This window comes from Rhinopithecus roxellana, chromosome 20 (genome assembly GCF_007565055.1).
Source record: "Rhinopithecus roxellana isolate Shanxi Qingling chromosome 20, ASM756505v1, whole genome shotgun sequence".
Taxonomy (NCBI): domain Eukaryota; kingdom Metazoa; phylum Chordata; class Mammalia; order Primates; family Cercopithecidae; genus Rhinopithecus; species Rhinopithecus roxellana.
Genome location: NC_044568.1, coordinates 5187292 through 5212518, shown reverse-complemented (window position 1 = coordinate 5212518; position 25227 = coordinate 5187292).

Here is a 25227-nt window from a genome sequence, read left to right as displayed (position 1 = left end):
TAGACAACTGGCTTTTAGGATGATTCTTAGAGCAGGGAGAGGAAGAGCAGGCCAAGTTGGCCTGATTGCTCATGGTTGCCTGAATTACTCTGTGCAGGATTCTATGGCACTAAGTGTAGCAGGAAAAAGCATCATGATTGATTAGTAATGTCTGCCAAGGCACAGGGTCAAGAAGAGGGAGTAGGTATGCTATCCTGCATATGTGCTTTTTCAGTTGCCACATTTTTAGGAACCACAAACCAGCACTAGAGACAGCTGTTGTTAGAAGAAATTATCTGCCTTCCAAATTCATTCCCTCCTCTCCTCTCTGCCCAAGAATCCAAGAATCTTTGAACTTAGCAACATGTGACTTCTACTGATGCTATCATAGCTTGATTTTCCTATAGACTTGATTGAAATAGTCTTTGAGCAATGCCTATGCTTCTCCTAATGTTAGATGGGTGTTCCCTGCCACATTAAGAATGACGATTTATAATATATTGCTATGTTTATATCTCATAAATGTCTGTAAAGTGGCAGTGATAATTCCTGATCATACCAATTCTCTAGGAAGTGATCTGAAAAAATATAGCAGAAAGCCCTCAGAAAGTGACCTATAGTGACAGTGGGCCTTTGTCCACTAACAGCCTTGACTTGCCACAGACGGCCTGCAGCCCCAGGCCTATGCTGAAGACCACATGTTGGGCTTTTTTGGGGTTGGTGGAAATGGCCATACCCTGGGTCTCCCTCGTCTCCCCTGGCTGCATGTTCGTTCCGCGTTTGTGGCTCAGGGTCATAGGAAGCTGCTGTGGTCTCCAGCTCTTTCATATGGGGCTTCTGTCACATGTTTGAAGCTCTGATGATGACATTTCTTTAATCTGGAGAGTAAGAGGTGCACACCCCTGTGTCAAATCAGGACTGCACAAAGGAATGAGAAAGTTCTAAAAATACAGACTGTGCAAAACCCCATTTCATGGCGGTTCAGGATGGCTTTCGGTTTGTGGGTGTCTGCATCATTTGGGTAAGGATTCTGATTTTCCTCTAGGTCTGGTTTGGCCTTTTTCTCCCAGGAGATGATGGCATGAAACACCTTTAATTTTATCCCAGTGACTTTTCCCTCTGCTAAAGGATGTTTTGAAATGATTTGCTCATGTCTGTCTGTCTTTCTCTCTCTCTTTCTTTCTTTCTTTCTTTTTTCTCTTTCTTTCTTTCTTTCTTTCTTTCTTTCTTTTCTTTCTATCTTATTCGGATGTCTTGCGCTTTTATATATCTAGGGTTTATGGGGCTGGATTTAGGGGTGAGGAGTGAGATTTAAGGACAGGAAAGACTAAACAGACTAATATCAATTTTGCTTTTGGGATGTCCTTTTAATCATTCTTCTTCTTCTTCTTCCTGTTCCTTTCCTTTTTCTTATTTTTTCTTTCTTTCCTTCCTTTTTCCTTTCCTTTTCCTTTTCCTTTCCTTTCCTTTCCTTTCCTTTCCTTTCCTTTCCTTTCCTTTCCTTTTTGATTCAGAGTTTCACTCTGTTACCCAGGCCATCTCGGGCGATCTTGACTCACTGCAACCTCCACCTCCCAGTTCAAGCGATTCTCCTGCCTCAGCCTCCCGAGTGGCTGGGATTCTAGGTTACCCACCAGCATGCCTGGCTAATTTTTGTATTTTTAGTGGAGACGGGGTTTTGCCATGTTGGCCAGGCTGGTCACGAACTCGTCACCTCAGGTGATCCACCCCGCCTCGGCCTCTCAAAGTGCTGGGATTACAGTTGTGAGCCACCATGCCTGGCCTGCTCATGTCTTCTTTCTATGATGGTATGTCACATCCATGAGGGCCAGAATCTGGTCCATCCTCCTTTTTCACATGTTGTCTTACCCATAGTGAACACTCTGTAGATCTTTGTTGGATGGACAAAGAAACATCTCCTTGCTAGCCAAGTGAAATTGTTTTCTACCTTGAGTACTTACCTCAGACAGTCACTAGATTTTTGTGTGTATGTGACAAATTCTTGTTTATGAGTAAAGAGTCCTCAAGAATCTTTGGAAAGATGCTGCGGTTAGATTTCACATTTCCTTCTTTAGTTGCCTCTTGGAATTTTGAGTAAAATGCTGTCTCCATTTGGCCCTGGTATGAAGCGCTTTCAGTGAAAAGCATGTCTGGGGGCAGAGTTGATGCTGTCAAAGACCATCATCATTCTCTCTTTGCCCCAACTGGGTGACATTCCCCATGTCGGAGTTGGCAGCTGCACGTGGAGAGGAAAGGAAGTCCAGGCTCACAGTGTCTGTGTTTTCTTTGTCATTCTTTCTTTCTTTCTTGTTTTTTTTTTTTAATTTATCTTGAGATGGAGTCTCACTCTGTTGCCCAGGCTGGAGTACAGTGGTGCGATCTTGGCTCACTGCAACCTCCGACCCCTTGGTTCAAGTGATTCGCCTGCCTCAGCCTCCTGAGTAGCTGGGATTATAGGCGTGCACCACCACGTCCAGCTAATTTTTGTATTTTTAGTACCATGTTAGCCAGGCTGGTCTTGAACTCCTGACCTCATGATCCGCCCACCTCAGCCTCCCAAAGTGCTGGGATTACAGGTGTGAGCCACTGCGCCCGGCCAGCATGTGTGTTTTCTATTCTAAGTCCCCAAACGTACTGGATGATGGAGATCTCCTCCCTGCCATAGCCCCCAAGTCTCTTGGTAAGTTGATGACCTCCAGGGAAAGAAGACCCAGATATGTTATTTACCAAATTGGGCCATCGTGCAAAGTCAGCCATGTGACTCCCCTCCTTCCTTGTGGATCCCCACATCCAAGAAAGAGAGAATGTGTCCTTTTGCTTTGAATATGGGAAATAAGTCTGGCTGAACAGGGCAAGATTTGTGGAGAAGAAGGGGTAGTGCAGGGGCAAGAGAGAGTGGCAAGAGGTCTTTCATGGAGCGAGACCCACACACCTGCTGGTCCACAGGGTCCTCAGGTTCCCACCTCTTCCAGCTCACCTGGGACCCCCCATATCCCCAAAAGCTGGGCTTGGCGAGAGTTGGGCCGGCTCATTCCAGCTCTTAGAGGTAAGCTTTTTGCTCCAGGTAGAACTCCAAACCTCAGATCCTATGTCTGCAGCAGTGTATGCCTTTCATGGGCTCCAGTGCAAACACAACAGTGGCTTTAGCTTCCTTTTAACCCCGGAAGGAGAGATTGTGCAGGGACAGGAAGTCTGGAGTGGAAGTGCTGCTGGTGGAAGGCGTGGAAGTGGAACCCAAAACACAAAACAGAAACCCCAATGAAATCCCGAGTCTCCTTCAAAACGAATTTAACATTCAGGTGAAATCCAAAGATGCCGTTTTCCCTAAAGTGAGTCTGTTCTTCACGGAAGAGGAGATAATGACTCTGAACCTGCCTGGTGCAGTTGTAGGGCACATTTGGACTTGTGGGGGTGTCCTACTCAAAGTAGGGTGTTGGAAGGAGCTGGCCGAGACCCACACCTTCATGGGATGTGTGCAGCACCCGCATTCCTGATCTGATTCAGGACGTCTATAAGCAGGAGAGTTGCTGAATTTTTTTTTTTTGGAAATGAATAAATAATTTAAAAGCATCAGGTAAAAGCACCAATTCCATTGAACCTATAAGACTAAAACCCTACCCAGTATCCACAGCCATCGCCAGGGTGTCTGTTGATAACGGAGGGTCTATAAGAGGTGCCCCCTCGGGTCAGCACAGAGCCGTGCGCTTCTCTCCAGGGATGCCACAGACTGTGCAGAAACACTTTCCCTCTTTTTGTTATTGAATTCTTTGCTGGAGGAAGTGGCTGTTACCTGCTCAGCACTTAATCCGGAGCCATCCCTTTACCAGCCTGTTTGCTACTAAAATCGACTCTCTCTGGAGAGGGAACAGCTACTTCTTGTGACTGTTTTTTCTGTTCTCACTCCGGGGAGAGAGCAGAGAAACTTCTCCTGATTGACCCCAGGGGAGAGAGAGACTACTCGCTGGCTACCATTAAATGTAACAACAGTAAAAACAGATGTCCGGGGACTAGGCCAGGTGGTTAAACAGCCTAGTGATACAGAGGCTGCAACCATCCCTGCTTTATAGGTGAGAAAATTGGAGCCCAGAGCCCTGTAGTCACCTGCCCAAGATAATGCCCTTGTAAGTGGTAAAGGCAGGGTTCAAATTCACCTTGGCTTCCAGCTGAGTGCAGGGCTCTCAGCACCCAGTTCTTTGATGCCATCTCCTCTGTTTTCTTGGCTCTTATCTCATGGTGTCTTATACAGCAGGCCTGGGGCCCCTGCCATCCACTGTCCCTTCCCTGTCATCCTGATGTGTCCACAGATGGCTGTGTTCTGGAAGTGAGGTTGGAGCCCTCGAGTGGGCTCACCAGAGAATTAGGTTTCACCAGAGAATGAGAACCATCAGATGTGTATCTGTGTGCATGAAAAGAGATTTGTTTTAAGGAATCGGCTCATGCAATTAAGGAGACTGGCAAATCTAAAACCTGCAACATGGCCAGGAGCAGTGTGGCTCATGCCTGTAATGCCAGCACTTTGGGAGGCTGAGGCAGGTGGATCACCTGAGGTCAGGAGTTTGAGACCAGACTGGCCAGTGTGGTGAAATCCCATTTCTACTAAAAGATAAAAATTAGCCAGGTGTGATGGCACGTGCTTGTAACCCCAGGTATTGGGAAGGCTGAGGCAGGAGAATCACTTGAACCCAGGAGGTAGAGGTTGCAGTGAGCTAAGATCTTGCCATTCCACTCCAGCCTGGGCAACAGAGCAAGAAACCATCTCAAAAAACAAAAAAACAAACAAGCAAACAAAACAACAACAACAAAAACAACAAAAACAAAAAAACCCCAGAAAACCCTACAAGGTAGTTGGACAGGCTGGAGACCCATGACATTGCCAAGGTTATGGTTCAAGCTCCAAGTCTGTCTGCTGGAATAATTTTGTCTTGCTCTTGAGAGGTCAGTCTTGGTTCTCTTCAGGCCTTCACCTGATTGGATGGGGCCCACCCACATTAGAGAGTCAATCTGCTGGACTCAAAGTCTGCTGATTTCTATGTTAATATCATACAAAACCACCCTTCCAGAAACATCCATGATGCTGTGTGACCACATATCTGGGCACCATGGCCCAGCCAACTTGATGTACACAATTATCCATCACAGGTAGAGTCAGCACCTGCTGGAGACTCTTGACCAGAAGCTGCTGCCATGCACACTGACATTGTGGGTCTCGATGCTGCGGTATTAATTGTTACACTGTGTGGGTGGCTTCGCCCTGTGAGCCTTGTCTCTTGAGGCAGTAGAGAGCACCCCTGAGGATGGCTCTGGTGGGCTGTGTGTGTGTATGTGCATCCACACAAACACAATGCATGCATTTGGAGGCCTTACTGAACTTTCCCATGGCAGGAATGTACCCCAGGCATAGCTTGAGAAGCCAGAGAGGTAGAAACTCGCTATTGCTTGCTACAAAATGATTCATGATGAGGTTCAGGCATCCAGCACAGTTCCTAGCACGCAATGGTTACCCATATAGAAGTGGATAAATGAATGATTTGTTTAAGTAGCAGCCTGTGCTAGGGGCTCAGCCGTGTCTGTGAATGAAACAGTCCCGAGTACCTGTGCTCCTGAAGCTGACATCCTGGTGAAGGTTTTCCTACGAATTCTTCACCGTGAAGGCTTCTGGTGCACCTTCTCATTTTGCTTCTCATTCAAGGAGGTAGAGAGGAAACTGTTACTATCTCAAGAACTTTGCAAAAGGAGTTTGGTTTTATGTTTAGAGGCTTCAAGTGTACCTTCACTCATTCATCAGTAAGTATTGAGCTCCACTGACAGATTCTCCACTGACCTTCAGTTGGGGGGTACAGGGAGAAGGGAAGCTGAAAGAAGTCCCTCTTTTCATGGAGGAACCAGTCAGGAAGGTCGATGTCAAGCAGATAATGACACAGCTAATTACAACTGTGGCCATTGCAGGAAATGGCCGCAGGTAGTAGGGCCTGACCTGGGGGTCAGGGGAGGCCTCTCAGACAAAGTAACACCTGAAAGATAAATGGGAGTTAGCTGGGAACAGGCCAGTAGGAGAAAATTGCATGTTCAAAGGCCCTGTAGTAGAAAGGGAGGCATTTGTGAAACAGTGAGAGGGAGAGGTACTGAAACATGGGGAGACAGGGAGGCCAGGTGAGATGAGGGACCTGGGCCTGGAGCTGGAGGAGGCAGAGCCTGGGAGGCATTGGGCTGGGGGAAGAGCACCTAGGAATGGAAGGAACATCTTGTGATGAGCAAAGCAGTTCATGAACCTGTCCAGGGTTTAAACACTAGCCCACCTGCGAGTGTGAAGTCCAGACTATCAGTTAGGTTGACTCCAGACACTCGGTGATCAGAGCTCAGGGCCAGCTCAGGGCCTGGTCATGTATTTTAGGTGTAAGCAGTATTATGTATAAACTTCCTGCTGCGCCAAAATGATCAGACCAGATGCCTCATGGTATTAATATAAGTATTTTGCAATAACCTTTGCAAAAGGTAAAGTATTTTGCAGTAACCTTTACTGCCCTGAGAAACATAAAGATAAAACAGCCAACCTTTACGCATAGCATCCAAAGAAATTTTGCCCTGGTATAAAGGAGAAATAAAAAGAGACAATTTAAAATAGAATCCTACATACTTCAGTGGGCACCTGCTCAGTAACACTGCAGTGCATAATAAAGTGACTGATCCCCCATCTACTGCTAATGGATATTGGGATTTAAGAGAAGGATGGCAGGAGCCCACTGAGAATTAGTGACACTCTTTCTCCATAGTGGCATTTGCGGACCAGAGCCACAAGAGAATGCTATGAGTGTATGGGAATGTGTAAGTCCGTAGTCACCCTGAGTGTGACGGCTGCCGAGGCTGACATGGTGTTGTCCTGGTTATTTGGCTTGTGTTGTCGTCCATGACCTGATTTTCCAAAAACGCTGAATAGCCTTTGGTAAAGTTCTGAATGGCACAAACTGCAATCTTCTTTTTGTGCACGTGAAAAATCCAGTGTGTATTTCAACCGTGCAGACATACTTTGTAAAATGGAGTTAGGGTCTGGGTTACAATAATTCTAAGCTGGTTTATTTCATTTATTTATTTATTTTTGAGACGGAGTCTTGCTCTGTCACACAGGCTGGAGTGCAGTGGCGCAATCTCAGCTCAGTACAACCTCCGCCTCCTGGGTTCAAGCGATTCTCCTGCCTCAGCCTCCCGAGTGGCTGGGATGACAGGCACCCGCCACAATGCCCAGCTAATTGTTGTATTTTTACTAGAGATGGGGTTTCACCATGTTGGCCAGGCTGGTCTTGCTGTCCTGACCTTGTGATCTGCCTGCCTCAGCCTCCCAAAGTGCTGGGATTACAGGTGTGAGCCGCTGCATCCAGTTGCTGGTTTATTTTTTATTATTATTTCCACTGCGAGTGTCTTGCAGGACTACCCATAGTGCTGCATAGTTATGCGGAATGTGGAAAGTTTGCTTTTTGTGTGGGTCTGTCTCTTAATGCTGCAGGAAGCCTGGCCTGTAAGTCCCTGACAACACCCAGTGCTATTCGTCCTCCTGCTATCATTCTAACATCTAAAATCGTCCCTACACATTTCCAGAGCTTCCTTCACAGAGCGGCACCTTCCCGCCTGAGGACCACAGTTCCAGTAGGACTCAAATCCTCTGATGGACAACAGAGACTTTTTGGGGGTGTGGAGGGGGTGTCTGTAGATCAAGTCAGTTGGCCTAGTATGGTAGGAAGGAGATAATTGTGGCCACAGTTGGTTCTCTCCTGGAGGTAATAAAGATGCCCCTTTTGGGGACTACACAGCCCTGAGACTTTGGGGTTCAGGCCAAGGGAGCCCCTTCTAGGCCATGGGTGGTCTCCTGTGTAGGGAAAATCCACCAGGAATGGCACAGTGAGGTGTGGACGTCACAACCATTAGCTTTCAGGTTGTAAATCCGAAAAACATAGTTCTGAAAGCATGGGACAGAATCAAATCAGCCTGTAAAAATAAAAACATGGTTACAGTAAAAATGAGATGAAATGGGAAAAGGCAGGCCTCGCCGCAAGAAGCCTGTTGTTGCCGCTAAGCAAATTAGTCATCGTAATAGCCCTGGCGTGAAGCTCTTGGCTGCTCCGCGCTTCCACCGGCCCCTGTAATTTAACTAGAAGACGCATCCGTATTTATTGTCCATCATTATCCCTTGTCTATTGCTTTTTATTGGTGTTGGATTAAGTTAAAGGCTCTAATTTTCTATAATTTCCCAATTTATAGTCTTACCTTACAACTGGGGAGATTTTTTTTTTCTTCTTCTTCTTCTTCTTTTTTTTTTTGGTTTTTCACTCTTTTTCCTTTCTAGCAAAAATAAGTGGACAAACAAAAATCACTTGGCTTTTTTCTGGTATCGGAGCAGACATGGCAGGTCAAAGAGGGCTGACCGTGGGTGCCCAGGCTCCGAGTTTATGGGGGCCCCTCCTCAGCTGTAAGTCAGTGTTCTCCCGTTGTTCCCACATATTAGTTAGGCCCATATTTTTCTTCGTTTCTTTTTTTTGTGGAGACAGGGTCTTACTCTGTCTCCTAGGCTGGAGTGCAGTGGCGCGATCGCGGTTCACTGCAACCTCCACCTCCCAGGCTCAGGTGATCCGCCCATGTCAGCTTCCCGAGTAGCTGGGATTATAGGCCCACACCACCACTCCCGGCTGATTTTTGTATTTTTAGTAGAGACGGGGTTTCACCATGTTGGCCAGGCTGGTCTCAAACTCCTGACCTCAGGTGATCCACTTGCCTCAGCCTCCCTTCCGAAGTGCTGGGATTACAGGCATGAGCTGTAATGGACCCCAGCCGAGGTCCATGTTTTTCTTCACCTCCTTGATTCTCTTGGAGTCTGTTACGGTGCAGGAGGAGTCCGTGGACATCTTGAAAGGAGGCCTTGATTGCAGGCCTGTCTCTTGTGAGAACTTCACAGCAGGCATGTTCTGGGGGCTCCTCCTTCCTGCTCTCTGCCTGCTCTTTTCACTCCTGACTGGGGGTGAGAATTTTAAGCCACATGCGTGCTGTACTCGGTCACTCTGGTCAGTTGCAGCCTAAGACTGTTTGGGAAGATTCCAACCCTAGCCTGGAAACAGGATTATAGCTCCTGATGGCATTTTTGAGGAGGGCAGAAATGTTGACCTCCAGTCTCTTGCAAATGGGAGGGAGGCAGAGTAAATGAGGGACGCAAAGAGAGGGTGGATTTTTAAAATAGCATCTATTTTATCCCAATTACAAAAATAATGTGTGCATTTATCACACCCTTTCTTTGTGTGTGGCATTTGTCGCAATTACAATGAATAAATGAATGAGTCATTTGCTGAATAACTGCTTTCCCTCTCCTTTCCTCCCTTCCCCGCTCCATAGGAAATTCCCCAGCATAAGGTGTCAGGCCTTTCTTGTCCACCACTGGTTCCCCAGCATCTAGCAAGGTGCTTACCAGAACAGTAAGCGCTCAATACATGGTTATTCCATGGATGGTTGGAAAACGTAGGAGACCGAAGACGTTAGAGAGAAGATAATAGCACTGTACTTCTCCTATGCAGAGTCAGTGTATCTCAGTCCAGGCTGCATGTTCGAATCATGGGGGAGTTTGTTAACCACTCCTGGGTCCACCGCAGACCAATCTAGTCTGAACTTTGAGTGGGGTAGGGGTGGGGAGAAGCAGATGTCTGACATCAGAGCTTTGTAAAACTTTCAGCTGACTGTAATCTGCAGACCCGTACAGAACCTCTGATGTGTGTTCTGCCAGTCATAGCTGCGTTGTGTTTTAACATTACGTTACTGTCGAAACAATAAAACATGCATTTGCTGTGCAAATCAAGGAGCAGAGAAGGATGAGGCCTTAGGAAAATGAGGCCTTGGAGAGAAATATTCCCCTGGGCTTCCATCCCCAGACCCACGCATCAGACGGAGCCATCTCTGCTGTAAGTCCTTTTTTGTTTGAGGCAGGGTCCTAATATGTCACCCAGGCTGGAGTGCAGTGGCATGATGTCAACTCACTGCAACCTCCACTTCCTAGGTTCAAGCAATTGTCCTGCCTTAGCCTCCTGAGTAGCTGGAATTACAGGCATGCGCCACCATGCCCAGCTAATTTTTGTATTTTTAGTAGAGATGAATTTCTCCATGTTAGGCTTGTTGCGAACTCCTGACCTCAAGTGATCCGCCCGCCGCAGCCTATCGAAAGTGCTGGGATTACAGGCTTGAGCCACCATGCCCGACCTTGTCGTGAGTTCTCCTGATGTCCTCCTTCGTGCCTCTCAATTGTGTGCCCATAACCGTATTTCTTGGTTATCAGTTTAAAATGCTGCATCTCTTGACTCTGTTAAGACATGTAAGGGATTTGGCTTATTTGCAATACCCTGTCCTTTCTCTTCTCTGGCTATACTCTGACTTTGCATAGTTACGTAATTAATATCATCTCTTCTCTTGGTTACCTGCGTAATGTTAAATAATGACCTTAAGCCTCCAGTTTTCATTGGCTTTACATACCATGTCTTGATTCCCCACTAAGGTAAGATTTAAAAAAATTTAGGGCTGTAGCATTTCCCTCCATCTCTCTCCTCCTGCTATTAATTTTACATTATCAAGGTTTATAGCATTCCCATTTTCTCCTATAACTGTCCTTGCCACCCAAGCTTTGTTTATAGATTGATTTTAAAAATTGCAAAAGCAGTAAATGATATTTGTTGTAGAATAAAGAATGTAGTTGAACTCAAGAGTAGGAAATGAGCCTGAATTATCTGTTTCTTCCCCAGCACCTCACCCGATTCTTCCCTGTGGTTCCCCCACTTTGCGCTCTTGGTGCTTCTCAAGTAGCTGGTGATGTTTGCTTCTCCATACGCGTCTATGAAGAAAAGGTTAAATTGAGACATGCAGATAGCTGGTGTGGGTTTCCTCTGCTGCATGTGGATCTGTTTCCCCACCAGACCTGCCTTCTGAATGGGAGGGATGTTTGTGGGGCGTGTGTGTGTTGGGGGTGTCATCTGTGAGGCTTTGCTTTAGGATGTGTAGGAGTGGAGCTGGGAAGCAGACTGGTCAACCCCTTCCCAACGCTAGCATAAGTAGGACTATCCTGAAGGATGAAAACACTCTCCTAGGATCCCTGAATCTCCCTCTGGAAGATGGGTCAGTGTCTTCAGTAAACACCTGTCCAGTTTCAGTGTTTGGGCAAGTGTCATCACCCACTGAGACACAGGTGGGACCCAGGTGGGCCACCTCACTCTTTCTTGTTCTTGCCTCATCATAGATCCCATGTTTATGGTTTCCAGGGAATTTGGGAAGTCAGGGAAGGCAAACACGTGATCTCAGGCTGCCATTTTGAAGTATCCAGTCTCTTTCTATGGCCAGAGCAATTGTGTAGTTGCTTTTTCTGTGTCGCTAAACATTCTCTGGCACATCACTTTTAAGATGCCATAGCATTTCATTGTATGGATAACTGTACATAATCTATTCAGGTAGTCCTCCATTTCTGGTTGTTTCTATTATTTTCAGCTCTGAACAGAGCTGCAGTGAACAGCCCAATTGCTTCAAATGTGGGTACATACCTTCCATTACTTCCTTAGCAATTTGAAGTCTTTGAAGATTTTAAGCACATAGCTCTAGGTTGCCCCTCATAGGGAAGGATTTTAAAGATGGAAGTCTAAAGTGAGACACAAACTAAAACAAGCCCGTCTTCATATTTGGCCTCCCGGTGGGAACAATCCAGGAGGGGAAGTGGCAGTCCTAGAGGAAGTATGGCATGAAGAGACCCCCATTGCTCCCTCATGCCTTTCTCTGGGAAGAGACAAGTCAGTGCTCTGATCCCTGCTGAGGTGGACTCAAACAGGGGCTTGTGACTCAGGCTTACCTGCATTCCTTTTCATCAACAGTGACAAGGACAAATAAACCATTTGGTCATTTGGTGCCCTTGGTTCCAAGTTGTGGGCACTGGTTTTGGTGGATTGGATCAGGAGCTACAGAAGAAACAGGGTGAGAAAACCCCCATCACTCTGCGTGGCTGAATGATTTATACTCATTCAAAGCCTGGGCTTCTATTCTTTAAGTTCTTTGCATTCAGGCCACATTACTAAGAAGTACTTCTTTTGCAGAGATAAGGGAATCCTCAGAACTCATCTCTTTTACATCTAAAACAAGGTTGCATTTGAAATGCCAGAAGAAAATAGTTCTGGCTAGGCATCGTGGCTCATTCGTGTAATCCTAGCACTTTGGGAGGCTGAGGGTGGGTCACTTGAGGTCAGGAGTTTGAGATCAGTCTAGCCAACATGGTGAAACCCCATCTGTACTAAAAATACAAAACTTAGCTGGGCGTGGTGGTGGGTGCCTGTAATCCCATCTACTTGGAAAGCTGAGGCATGAGAATCTTTTGAACCTAGGAAGCGGAGGTTGCAGTGAGCCGAGATTGTGCCATTGCACTCCAGCCTGGGTGATAAGAGTAAGACTCTGTTTCCCCAACAAAAAAGCTGTCAGATAACTTAAATTTTTGCCTCGAATATTTAATTTCATCCCAAGCCATGTCATTAGGTCAATCTCAAGAGTCTTTCCCCCCATAGAGAGAGGTTTCCTGTCTTTGATTTGTACCTGCCCTCATGACTGGTAGAAAGGGCTGTTGTTTACTCTGATATGTCAACAGGCTGCAAGAGACAGGCTTTCTGATGGGTTAATCCTCATATCTAGAGTGTAGACTGAACTACTGGCTATATTGCATGATCACATTTTGAACTTTTATAAATTGTAGCAGAAAAATGCATTGACTTGGAATTCTGAGGTGGCAAAAGGAAATTCAGGAGTGAAAATATCATAGGAAAGAAATGAAAGGTGAGGCAGGCACTGAAAGGCTTTCTTGAATTATGGCGGGAAATATTCAGGAACAGAAGAAAGCCAAAGTCATTGTCACTCTGCACAAAAGCAAACCAGCTTTTGGTTTTTGTTTTTGTGAAGGTAATCTGGCATTTTCTTTTGGGAAACAATTTGGTATGATATACCCAAAACCTTAAAGAGACCTTGAACCAGAGATTCTGAGAAATTCTCACAAGGAAATCATCCTAAGTATCGTAAAAACGTAAAGAACAAAAGTGTACTGAGTGCTGTTATATTGCAAACTACCTGAACTGAAAGCAACCTGCATATCCAACCATCGATGAATCTCTAAGAAACTTAAAGTGTGTCTAATGAATACAAATTTAAAAATTGCATTAAAAATTGTTTTCAAAGAGTATAATGCCAAAAGAGTGGTACTAAGATATTAACTAAAATGAAAACACAATATTATATATGTAGTGTAAATCTGTCTATGATAAAAGTAATTATGCCTAGAAAAAAAAATCAGAAGAAACTATCCCTCAATGGGTATGCCTGGATAATGGGGCTCTGAGCAATTATTCCATTATTTCTTATGCTCTGTATTTTTCATATCTTCTTTAATGAGCATGGTCCTCTTTCATATTAAAAATAAATATGAAAATAACCATTGAAATATACATTAGAAGCTCTGATTAAGACGTATCATTGTTCATTGGCTGTTGAAAATTGAGTTTGTGTGTATATTTTTCCTTCTAGGGCAAATGAGTGAATATTAAAAAAGAAAGGGTCTGATCATGTCTCTTTGTTGTCAAGGGGACACCTTTGAGTAAAAGGGTTCAGATGAAAAATAAATGCAAAAGCTGAATAGGTGCTTGGGTAAATGACCCATTGTTCATCTATAACATTGGTACATTTGTAGTTTAAACACAACATTGTATTGATCTTTGTGAATATTACGCTTCCAATCCACAGGGGATATTAAAGAAACAAAGCTTGTTAGGTGGCAAAACTAGAGGAGGACTCACTTGTAGGAAGTTGACATCACCCTCACTCCCATCCAGTCATCACCTAAGTTACCTCCGGAGTTGTGGGTGTGTCTAGACAGTCAAGTCATAGGTAGGAAGGAGGGAGGATCTATGGCTCAGATTCATTTATTCAGATATTTGTTGAGCATCTGCTTTGTGCCAGGCACTGTTAGAGACACTGGACGTAAACCAGTGGACAAGCGTAATGTATGGCCTAACTGTTCAAGTGCTGTCTTGACATCTTTGAGCCTCAAACGGCCCAGCACTCCAGCTGAGTTATCCTGATCTCACCAGATATGCCCCCCATTCTGCAGGAAAGGCTCCCCACCCAGTTCATTCTCCTATTAGCTGGTCTGGTTGCAGACCCCTACTTGTTTCTGGACGTAATGGGTTTCATCTCTCTGCTGGCCCATGGAAGTATACGAAAAGTCAACTGCATCCTCTTGTGGGAAGCAAAGGTCCCGCTGCTTTGGAGTGTACCCCCTCCTCCCTGAATGGTGTGCGGTGCCCTTCTACCCTGGCCTGTGAGTATTTGTGACTCCTAAATTGCTGCTGACTCATCCGTCCAGTGGGGGTGTCACATGCTCAGCCATCTTGTACTCTTTAGGGTCAAAATCCCGCCTTCACCGTAAGGTGAGTAGGAGCTGATCAGGATAACAAGGGAGGTGAAGAAGGTCTCTCTTCTCTTCAAGATAATGTTCTAGTAGTTGTGTGGATGGGGAGGTGATAAGGAGGTAATAAGTTAATAATCATGTGATCAACTATACTGCATATTGTGAAGAAAATAGAGTGATGTGGTAGAGAATAATGGGGGGGGCACAGTGATTTTGTTTTGGGAGGCTTTTCTGGGGAGATAACATTTAAGTAGAGACTCGTATATTGGGAAGAAACCAGTCTTGGGGAGATTTGGGAACAGCAAGTGAGGTGGGATGGGGCTTGATCTGTGCAGCTGGGCCCTGGTGAGTCGGGAGGACAAGACGTGGTATGGAATGTGAGTCATTCCAAGATGCGATAGAATCTTGGAAAGGTAGATGAGGCCTGGATCCACGTGGCTTTGGAAGCCACAGCAAAGCAGCTAGACTTTATTTTACATGTAATGGGGGAACGGAAGGGCTTTAAGCAGGGAAGTGACATGCTATGATTTATATTTTTAAAAGATGATTTTGGTACCTGGGTAGAAAATGGATCATGGGGAATCAAAAATAAAAATAGCTCAGCTGTTGCAGTACTTCCAATGGGAGATGAAAGGGGTTTGGATTGGGTGGAACTGGAGAGAACAAACAAATCCATGATAGGCATCTCGGAGGTAGAACTGGGGAGACTTGCTTATGAACTGGGCATGAGTAATGAGAAAGGCAGAGAAAGGATGTCTCTGAGGTTTTTGGTTTGAGTGATTGTGCAGATGGTGGTGTCCTTTAATGAGATGAGGGCCTCGCTCCTGGCCTCAAGTGATTCACCTGCCTTGACCTCCCAAAGCACTGGGATTATAGGTTTGAGCCACTGTCCTGGCCAGGAAAGAGGTTTAATTGATTCGCAGTTCAGCATGGCTGGGGAGGCCTTAGGAAACTTATAATTGTGGCAGAAGGGGAAGCAAACATGTCCTTCTTCACATGGCAGAAGGTGATTTTGGGGTACGGCTTGAGATTGAAATTGAGTGGTTTAGATTTTGTAAGATCTGAGTAAAGTATTCAAGTGGAGATGTCAATGTGGCAGCTTGGAAGTGCTTTTATGTAGCTCAGGATAAATACCAAAGCTAAAGATATTAGTTTGGCCATTATCACCATTTGATAGTATTTAAATTGGTTGAATAATGTGGGGAGATGATAAAATATTCAAGATGATTTATCCTCCTGAAGTGAGTGTCATGTTAGATATAAGTTTGACTATATTGGTTGGATAATGTATAATAAGACCACTTGTAAAACTGAGAAGCGTTGTGCAAATGCAGTTTCTATTCACACCGCCATAACGTTTGGACCTCCCACAGCCCTGGTAATTCTGGGATCTTTGGTGCTTTAGATGTCGTTCCAGGTACAAAATCCCCTCCCCATTGTATATTCACATCCAAGTTTCTTAGAAGTTGCTTGCCCTTCAACTTCGACTAGTGCTTTAAAAAGAATTTCTGCCAAGTATTACAAGTTCAGAGAACAGGGATAAAAGCTATGGGTTATCTTTTGTTTTAGTTGAAAAAATTTTCCACGGAGTTATTTTAGCTTCAACCCAAAAGGACTGAGGTCTCTAGGACTTTTCTGACTTGCATTGGAGTTTGAAGAATGTATGACATCTAATTTTTCCAGGAGCATTTCAGCTGAGGCCAGATTGGAACTCTCCATGGCTCTACGTAAACAGTCAATATTTTATGCCTGTGACACTCTGGAGATTATGATTTAGAAGCAAGACTGGCTGGAGGCTGTGATCTACCTGGCCAGGAGCCACATGACAAATGAATCCCCTTTCAAGGAAGCTGAGTATATATTTTATAAGATTTAGCTGGGCAGCAGTGGTGGTGGTAGGGATGAATTCAAGGGTAGTTATTTGAATTTCATTGACACAGAATGAGATTCTCATGAGCTGGGAGGGATTCCCATGAGTTGGTCTTCTAGATCAGCTTACTTGTTTAGTATTTGAGGCTATTGAGGTCCAAAAAGATTAAGTGACTTTCCAAAGGTCACTCACCTGCTTAGAACTATGTTTTCTGGACTCACTTTGTCATACTCCTCGCAAGTAGCAAGCTCCTACGTACACTTATGTATACATTTTAATGTAAGTAGCTTTTCAAGAACAAATTGATTTTGAAAATGAAGGTCTGTCCCCAGGGTCACAGTGCCTTGACTTGGGCCATGGTTAAGACCTAGAATAATGTGGTTTGGACTAGTCTGGCTGTGCCCATAGCTGCAAGAAAATTGGGTAGTGGGTCCGTAGTTGAAAGATGTGCATAATTTCAGTGTCATATTTTTCAGGTTATTGTAGGTAGAGCTATGAGGATTTACTCATTAATTCCTATTAGTCTGTTCTCATGCTGCTAATAAAGACATACCTGAGACTGGCTAATTTATAAAGGAAAGAGGTTTTTTTTTTTTTTTTTAAGACAGAGTCTCGCACTGTCACCTAAGCTAGAGTGCAGTGGCTTGATCTTCGCTCATTGCAACCTCCACCTCCCAGATTCAAGCTATTCTCCTGCCTTAGCCTCCCAAGTAGCTGTGGTTACAGATATGTGCCACCATACCTGGCTAATTTTTGTATTTTTAGTAGAAATGGGGTTTCACCATGTTGGCCAGGCTGGTCTTGAACTCCTGGCCTTAAGTGATTCACCCACCTTGACCTCCCAAAGTGCTGGGATTACAGGTGTGAGCCACTGTTCCTGGCCAGGAAAGAGGTTTAATTGACTCACAGTTCAGCATGGCTGGGGAGGCCTCAGGAAACTTACAATCATGGCAGAAGGGGCAGCAAACATGTCCTTGTTGACATGGCAGCAGGGAGAAGAAGAATGAGTGCCCAGCGAAGTGGAGAGCCTCTTATAAAACCATAAAATCTCTTTTTTTAAAATTATACTTTAAATTCTAGGGTACATGTGCACAACGTGCAGATTTGTTACATATGTATACATGTGCCATGTTGGTGTGCTGTACCCATTAACTCATCATTTACATTAGGTATATCTCCTAATGCTATCCCTCCCCCCTCCCCCACCCTACAATAGGACCTGGTATGTAATGTTCCCCTTCCTGTGTTCAAGTGATCTCATGAGAACTCACTCACTATCATGAGAAACGGATAGAGGAAACTGCCCCCATGATTCAATAATCTTCACCTTTTCTCTCCCACAACACATGGGGATTATGGGAACAACAATTCAAGATGAGATTTGGGTGGGGACATGGTCAAACTCTATCAATCAGTAAGACACTATCCCTGAATGTGGGAAACTCTTCCTATGACCAGGGAGATAGACATGTAATCAAGCAGTCACTGTGCAGAGAGGTGGGGAGCTTTGCTAGAAGTAGGCAGGGAATATACGAAAAGGCAGTTGATTTAGACTTGAAATATCAGACCAACAAAGCTTCCTAGAAGAGGCAGGGCCTTACCTGAGACTGGAAAGTAGAAGATGACTTAGTGGGAACACATTTGAGGGGGAAGATGTAGAAGGGCATTCCATCCAGTGGGAGTAATATTGCACAGGGATGTTGCATGTTATGGGAGCAGCAGCCCACTCAGGCGGAGCTGGAGAGGGAGCCAGGGCCAGACCACAAGGCCAAGGAAGCCTGGACTTGGTCCTGCAGGCTCTGGGAAAGTTGAAGGACTGGAAGCTCCACGTGAGCCTATCTGCATGTGGGAAAGCCCACTGTGGTTGCTATGGGGAAAAGCACAGGGTGCTGAGTGGAGGCAGGGAGGTGACTGAGCAAGTTGTGGACATGAGGCTGACAAGGTTGATAATGTCCTAAACTGGCATGGCAGTGGGAAGAAAAAAAAAACAAATCCCCAAGGGAGGGGAGGACAGCCACATTTCCAGGAGGAGGATGCAGCTCTTTAAAACCAAGTGGGCTTGGGAAGTGTAAATTAGAGTGGTTGTGTCTATTTCTAGATCCTTTTACTGAGCCCTGTTATGTGCCATCTCCTGGCCACACACCTAGCATTATGTTTTCCATTTAATCTGTCTCACTGTCCTCCAAAAGCAGGTGCTGCCATTATTCCCTGTTGTGGACTGAATACTGTCTCTTCCCTGCCAAATTCATGCCCCCCTGCAACCTTGGAAATAAGGTCATTGTCGATGTGATTAGGTTAGCTTAGAATTTTGAGATGATCCTGGATTTAAGATGGACCTGAAATCCAGTGTCTAATGTCCTTGTAAGAAGAGAAGAAGACACAGACACGGGGGGAAGACAAACATGGAAAGAAGGGCAGAGATGGGAGTGATGCTGCCTCAAGCCAAGGAGTGCCAGGAGCCACTACAGACTGAAAGAGGCAAGGAACAGCCCTCATCTAGAGCCTTTGGAGAGAGGGTAGCCTACTGACACCTTTATCTTGGATTTCTAGCCTCCAGAACTGAGACAGAGAATAAATTGCTGTTGTTGTAAACCAACAAGTCTGCGGTAACTTGTTGCAATAGTCCCAGGAGACTAAGCCGTGCTCATTTTAGAGATAGGAAAAACCCAACCTAATACTTAGGGAGGCATATTCTAAGCTCCAGGTCACCTGACTAGGAAATCAAAGGGCTGGGATGTGAACTCCTCATGTCACCTACCATCTGAGTTTTGGTGTTTTTTGTTTTAGATGGAGTGTCACTCTGTTACCCAGGCTGGAGTGCAGTGTTGCGATCTTGGCTCACTGCAACCTCTACCTCCTGGGTTCCAGCGATTCTCATGCCTCAGCCCTCCTGAGTAGCTGGGATTACAGGCACAGACCACCACGCATGGCTAGTATTTTTGTATTTTTAATAGAGATGAGGTTTCCCTTTGTTGGCCAGGCTGGTCTTTAACTCCTGGCCTCAAGTGATTCTCCCACCTTGGCCTCCCAAAGTGGTGGGATTACAGGCTTGAGCCCATCTGAGTTCTTAACCACTCTAATCTTTATGCCTCCCCCAAAGAATAGCTAATATTTACTGACTGTTTACTCGAGTCAGGGACCCCTTTAAGCTCTCGCTTTGATTATTTCATTTATCTTAAGAATTATCTTGCAAGACATACATTCATTTGAAAATACGAAGAGGACTGTTGCTATTTAGAAGAATGGTCAGCTATTTTTTGAAAGTCTGAGCTTTGTCCCCCTTCTTCTTTTTAAAGCTTTATTCTGGCATCTCATTTGCCAAGGGAGATTTTCCACCTTGAGGAGCTAAGCAGTACGAGAGGAAGTGTCAGGCATGTCAACCATCAGCTCACGAAACATTTCATCTTGTAATACACCAGTAGAGAAAACCGAGGTGATTTTCAGCCCATTCCAATAAATTGGTTTTAGCACTAATGAATTGTTCTGTTTGAGCAGAGCATTATTGGCAAAAATGCTGACGTTAATAGTGACACTAAGGCATTTGAAACTCCATCAAAAATTATAATCTCAAAATAAGAGGCTGGAACATGTTTTGTGTGCTATTAATGAACATAGGTGGTCCGATCAATGCTTTTAGTTGGTAGCAGATTAAAGTATGGATTGTTGGTGTGGGAAAGCTGCAGACTGGCTGCCTTGCTACCTGTTGCTTCTGATGACCTCAGTGCAACATTTATATTCAAATCTGATCACTCAGGGCTTTAGTCGTCAGTGGGTCATAAATTTCACCCAGTTCCTCTGGCTGAATTTCAAGCATGTAAACCATGTGCTAATAGCGAGAATGATCAGAAAGACAGTTGTAGACAAAGGGAGCCTGAAGAAAATCATTCTTATTGGAGGATGTGGCAGAAACAATTTTCTTCTGTGCTAGGCAGATGTCAGCTCTGCGGAACTGGCTGTTAATGAAGATTGCTCCACCGATAGGCTGTAATCTGAGGAGGAGAATGGTACCTTCTCCCACATCCCAGCCCCAGAGATTACAGGATCTCATGGCCAGTTGTCTCTGGAGCTAGTGGCATGGCTGTACAGAATGGCCAGAGTGAATTTTACAAGGGAAAAATATAGGGCTGGGTGGAGGAAGGAATGAGGAAGTGAACAGTCACCATGCACAGAGCATTTCTGTGTGCCAGGCACTATATTCACCTCACTTCATCTAACGGTGGCCGTGTGATGGACGTATTAGGTTGAACTATATGAAACTGCTATTCTTATAGGTCCAGGATAGCTGAATATCAGCACTTCGGTTTACTTTACCCTATGCTATTACTAGTCCTATTTTGCAGCCAAGGAAAGTGAACTTTCCCAAGGTCACAGGCCAGAAAGGTAACGGCAAAGCAGGGTTAGCTCTGGGGAAATCAACACCCTGTTCTTTTCCTCCTCCTCCTCCTGTTTTTCTTCTGGTGGGCTTTCAAGGAGGGTGGCATGATCAGAGGTGCACTCTGAAGTCTCCTCTGGGTTACTCTGGCAGGTAATTGGGAATGTGTGAGAGGGGAGCTGGATGGATTCCAGGAGACCCTGTAGGAAGCTGTTACAATACGCTAAGCAGAGTAACTTGGTAGCTTAGACCAGAGTGATATTGTGGGGGAGGTGGGAGTAGGGGACTAATATGACAAATATTTAGAGGTAAAAGTCAACAGGACATGGTATTTGATGAAGGTGGCTTATCTTTCTGACTTCTCCTCCTCACTCTTCAAATCCTGGCTTGAATGTTCCGTGTTCTACAGACTCAACACGGAACTTTACCTTTGGCATCTTTGCTTGACTGTAAGCTCCCTAAGGGTGGGGATCATGTCTCTTACTTATGACTATCCTTAGGACCATTATAGTGTGCAATATATAGTAGGAAATACTTGTTGGATAAACAAAAGAATTTAAAACAACCGATCAGTTGCAAGTCAATGCACTCCTGCTTGTAGCATTGGACACCCATTTCCTTAACTCTGGATTTCTTTAGGTGGGTGAGGACAGTCAGGGGTGTAGGATAATCCCCAGGAGCTACGCTATACTCATCTCCCAATTTCTGCAGTATCATCTCAGTCACTCTGGTGGGGCTGCCTGGAACTTAGCAGCCTGCTACTCATTGTTCACATTTACAGAGCATTTTTATTCATTTAACTCAGCTAATTTGGACCGTTGCCACTAAATTTTTCTAGATGGCTTAAAGAGGAGCACGGTGACCCATACTATATGCTAAATTGCTTTTAAACAAGGGAAATTCTGTGGTCTGCAAAATAAAACATCTTTCCTCAGGGTTAGTTCTTTTTCTTTCTTATTTTACTCCCCAGGTGTGCTTTGAGTGGGAATGTGAGGAATAAAAAGAACATTGAGTTTGAAGAATCTTTATTGCTCCAACAAGTAAAAGACCCTTTAACAATCACATTGATTTTTTGTTGATGGATGTAAACGGTCTTGGAAGTAAATTTTTACCCTGGGCAAGACCCACTTGGAGATGTCAGGGTTGTACTGCACTCTTGTAGGACATTAATGGGGAATGAAGGAAGACAGATTTTACCATGGAAGTAACAATTCCAGCTGATGAATTTCTCAAAGGGACAATAGGAGTCTAGAAAGTGACACCCACGTGGAGACATTTTTCAGGCAAAAGGGACAATGATCTGGTTGCTGGCTTCTGTGGGCAAAACATCAGGAACGGTGCAGTGGCCTCAAAACACGCAGAAGACCTGAAAAAGGAAGGTGTGCGTCCTCATGGAAGGTGGTAGACAGTATAGACAAATCCAGGAAACTTAGATTCAAACGTGCTCACTGGAAATATTTCTTCCCTCTTTTTCTGTCCTCAGTTTATCTCAAAGAACTGTGGAAGATTCTACCTCTTTAGCCTGTTGATTAACCCTGGTTGTCTCCCTAAATGGTCCTCTGGATGTATTTGTATTTCTGGGGAAATCAACACCCTGTCCTCTTCCTCCTCCTCCTGTTTTTCTTCTGGTGGGCTTTAACAGGAGGGTGGCATGATCAGACTTGTACCCTGAAGACCGCTCTGGATTACCCTGGCCGTAGATGGGGGTGTGAGCGGGGATCCTGTAGGAAGTGTTACAGTGCTCCAGGCAGAGTGACTTGGTAGCTTAGACTCAGTTCTTCGAGTCAGGCTCTCCTCCTGTCCGTCCCCACTGCCAAGATGCCAGTCTAGTTCTCACAGGTGGGCTCCACATGGCGGAGGGCACTGTGCGTTAGGTGGCATGTGGTCTTAGGTACCACACAGATGTGGGCTGACATCCCAGCTTCACTAGGAAGTGACCTTTTCTCCCTGAGGCTCCGTTTCCTCATCTGCAACATGGATTAATAACAACTCCCACAGAGGCGTCTTGTGAGGAGTCAGTGGGATAAGTGATCTGAATCCATACCCGCACATTTCCTGGTGTGTAGAAGCACCCAATAAATGCTAATCCCTAAGGAAAGAAACCATCACGATCAACAAAAGAGGTAATGCTGTGACTACGGTATGAGCCCCTTGGCTGGTCTCTGGGTCCAGTAGTTTCTCTTTTCACTTTGCAGCCACCACCTCCCCACCTACAAAACCTTCCCCTCAAAGGAGTATTGTCCTGCCACCTTCTTGGTGAAGGTAGTGTGTTTGTGATTATAAGAACTCAGAGCCTGAAGTTATGCGTGGGGTCAAATCCTGGCTCTGCCACGTGTAAGCTGTGTGACTTTAAACCTGTTACTTACCTTCTCCGAGCCATTCTCTGTCTCTCAGCATTCTCTCTCTCTCTCTCTCTGTCTCCTCCTCCCTCCTTCTCTCCCTCCCTCCCTCTCTTCCTCTCTCCCTCTCTCTCCCTTCCTCCCTCCCTCCGTGTCTCCCTCTCTCTTACTATCCCTCTCTCTCCCTCTCTTCCCTCTCTCTCTCTCCCCACAGTCGCAGTCGCGCTCTTTCGTCCATGCTGGAGTGCGGTGGCATGCTTTCAGCTCACTGCAGCCTTCACTTCACTGCAACTGGATTCAAGTGATTCTCCTGTCTCTCAGCCTCCCGAGTAGGTGGGATTACAGGCATCCACCACCACTCCTCGCTAATTTTTGTATTTTTAGTAGAGATGGGATTTCACCATGTTGGCTAGGCTGGTCTCAAACTCCCAACCTTGTGATCTGCCCGCCCCAGCCTCCCAAAGTGCTGGGATTACCAGCGTGAGCCACCGCATCCGGCCGCCGTTCTGTCTTTCTAGACTGTGTGGTCTCTCATCAGCTTCTCTCAGCACCTGTTATCCTCCCACTTTTCTCTGCAGATGACCGTGAACTGGCTTTGCTCACTGCTCAGCCTCTTCTGTGCTTGGCCCGGCATGGATACCCATGGCCGAAAGTGGCCACTACCCCTGTTTCCTGTGACACTTCATTTCACGTGGCTTCCATGCTGCTCTGGTCTTTTCCCATTCTGTGTAGAGTGACTGTGATTGGTTGTTGATCAGCTAATGGATTGGGTCCTTCTGGGTCAGCTCTCACTTCCTGTTCAATTAATTGAATCTAGAGGTGGAGTCACATGGGGGAACAGGCTACCATGGAGTGAATCGAGGTCAGTTCTTAGGCAATGGGCTGGATATGCCTTTTGACATCCTGCTCTTAAATTGAGGGGTCATCTGGTTGTCGATGGGGGCAACGTCATTTTTGGAAATTCTGAGAGCTAAGCCTCCACATCTTCAACTGTGAGGGGTGGTAAAATTAGACCTAGATGCCACATGTTTTGACCTTCACTGGACCCACATATGGGGTTGTCAAAGCTTTGAACTCTAAACCATTCCTCAAACTCACCTCCCAGCTGGGTCAAAGAGTGAAAGGAAACATCGTCTGTGTTCCAGAGGCAAAAAACTGAACTGGAATAAGGTATGTTTGGGACATTATGCCACAAAATGGAGCTGTTCATTGAAATATAATGAACAGCTGGGAAATAAATATGTCTCCTATGTGGGCCGTTAAACATAGCATTTCCCCGAAAATTACCTCACAAAGAAATCTTCTCACTTTCCAAGCCAGACGTGCTCTGTTTTCTGGGTGTCCTCTGTGCGGGCACGAGACTGGGGTGAAGACCTATGGAACTGCACTGAGTAGGCACCCTAGGGCTGCAGCTTTTCATGGCTGTTGAAAACCGAGGACCCTGGACCCTCCCTTTGGCATTGGCTACCATGTAGCAGAGCTCAATGCAAGATACAACCATCCCTAAGTGACTAACTTGCTGGTAATAAATTACCTGAGCACACGTATTACAAGTGCAGCGGATAGTTTTTTGAGCACAAATTCAGTGCCCAGCATTGCTCTAGCCATCTGGGATACATTTAGGAGCAGAGCAGATAAACATCTCTGTCCTCGAAGACATTTATTCCTAAAGCTGGCATGATCCACCTGCTACCTGCTTCTTCAGCTTGGAATACGTGTCTCCTCCCACTCTTTACCGCAAACCCCCGGGCTGCCATAACCCCACCGACCTCCTTCCCACCACAGGGCCTTTGCACGTGGTCAGGTCACAGAGCTCTTGAGCTTCACAGGACTGCCCCAGAACCTGGATACGTTACCCCAAACGGGGCTCCTGTGTGCATCCAGTGCACCCTTCCAGCTCTGAATCCCTGGGGTCCCAGACGAGGCTATCCACAAATCACAAGGGGGCCTGGAGCATCCCCTGCCCAAAGTGCCACTCCCAACAAGGCATCAGAGCCTTGCAGTCCTGTGCAGCTCAGCAGCTCTGTAAATGGCCTTTCCTCTTCCTAAAATGCTTCCCCTGCCTCTCTTTTCCTAATGACGCCTACTTATCTGAGCTTCCTCAGGGGAGTCTCCCCCATGGCTGTTGCTTTGTTATTGTGCACCCTCAGAATTGTGCATCTTTCCTTCCCAGTAGCACAAACCTCAGTTTCTGTTTATTTATATTTGCATGATTCTTCGA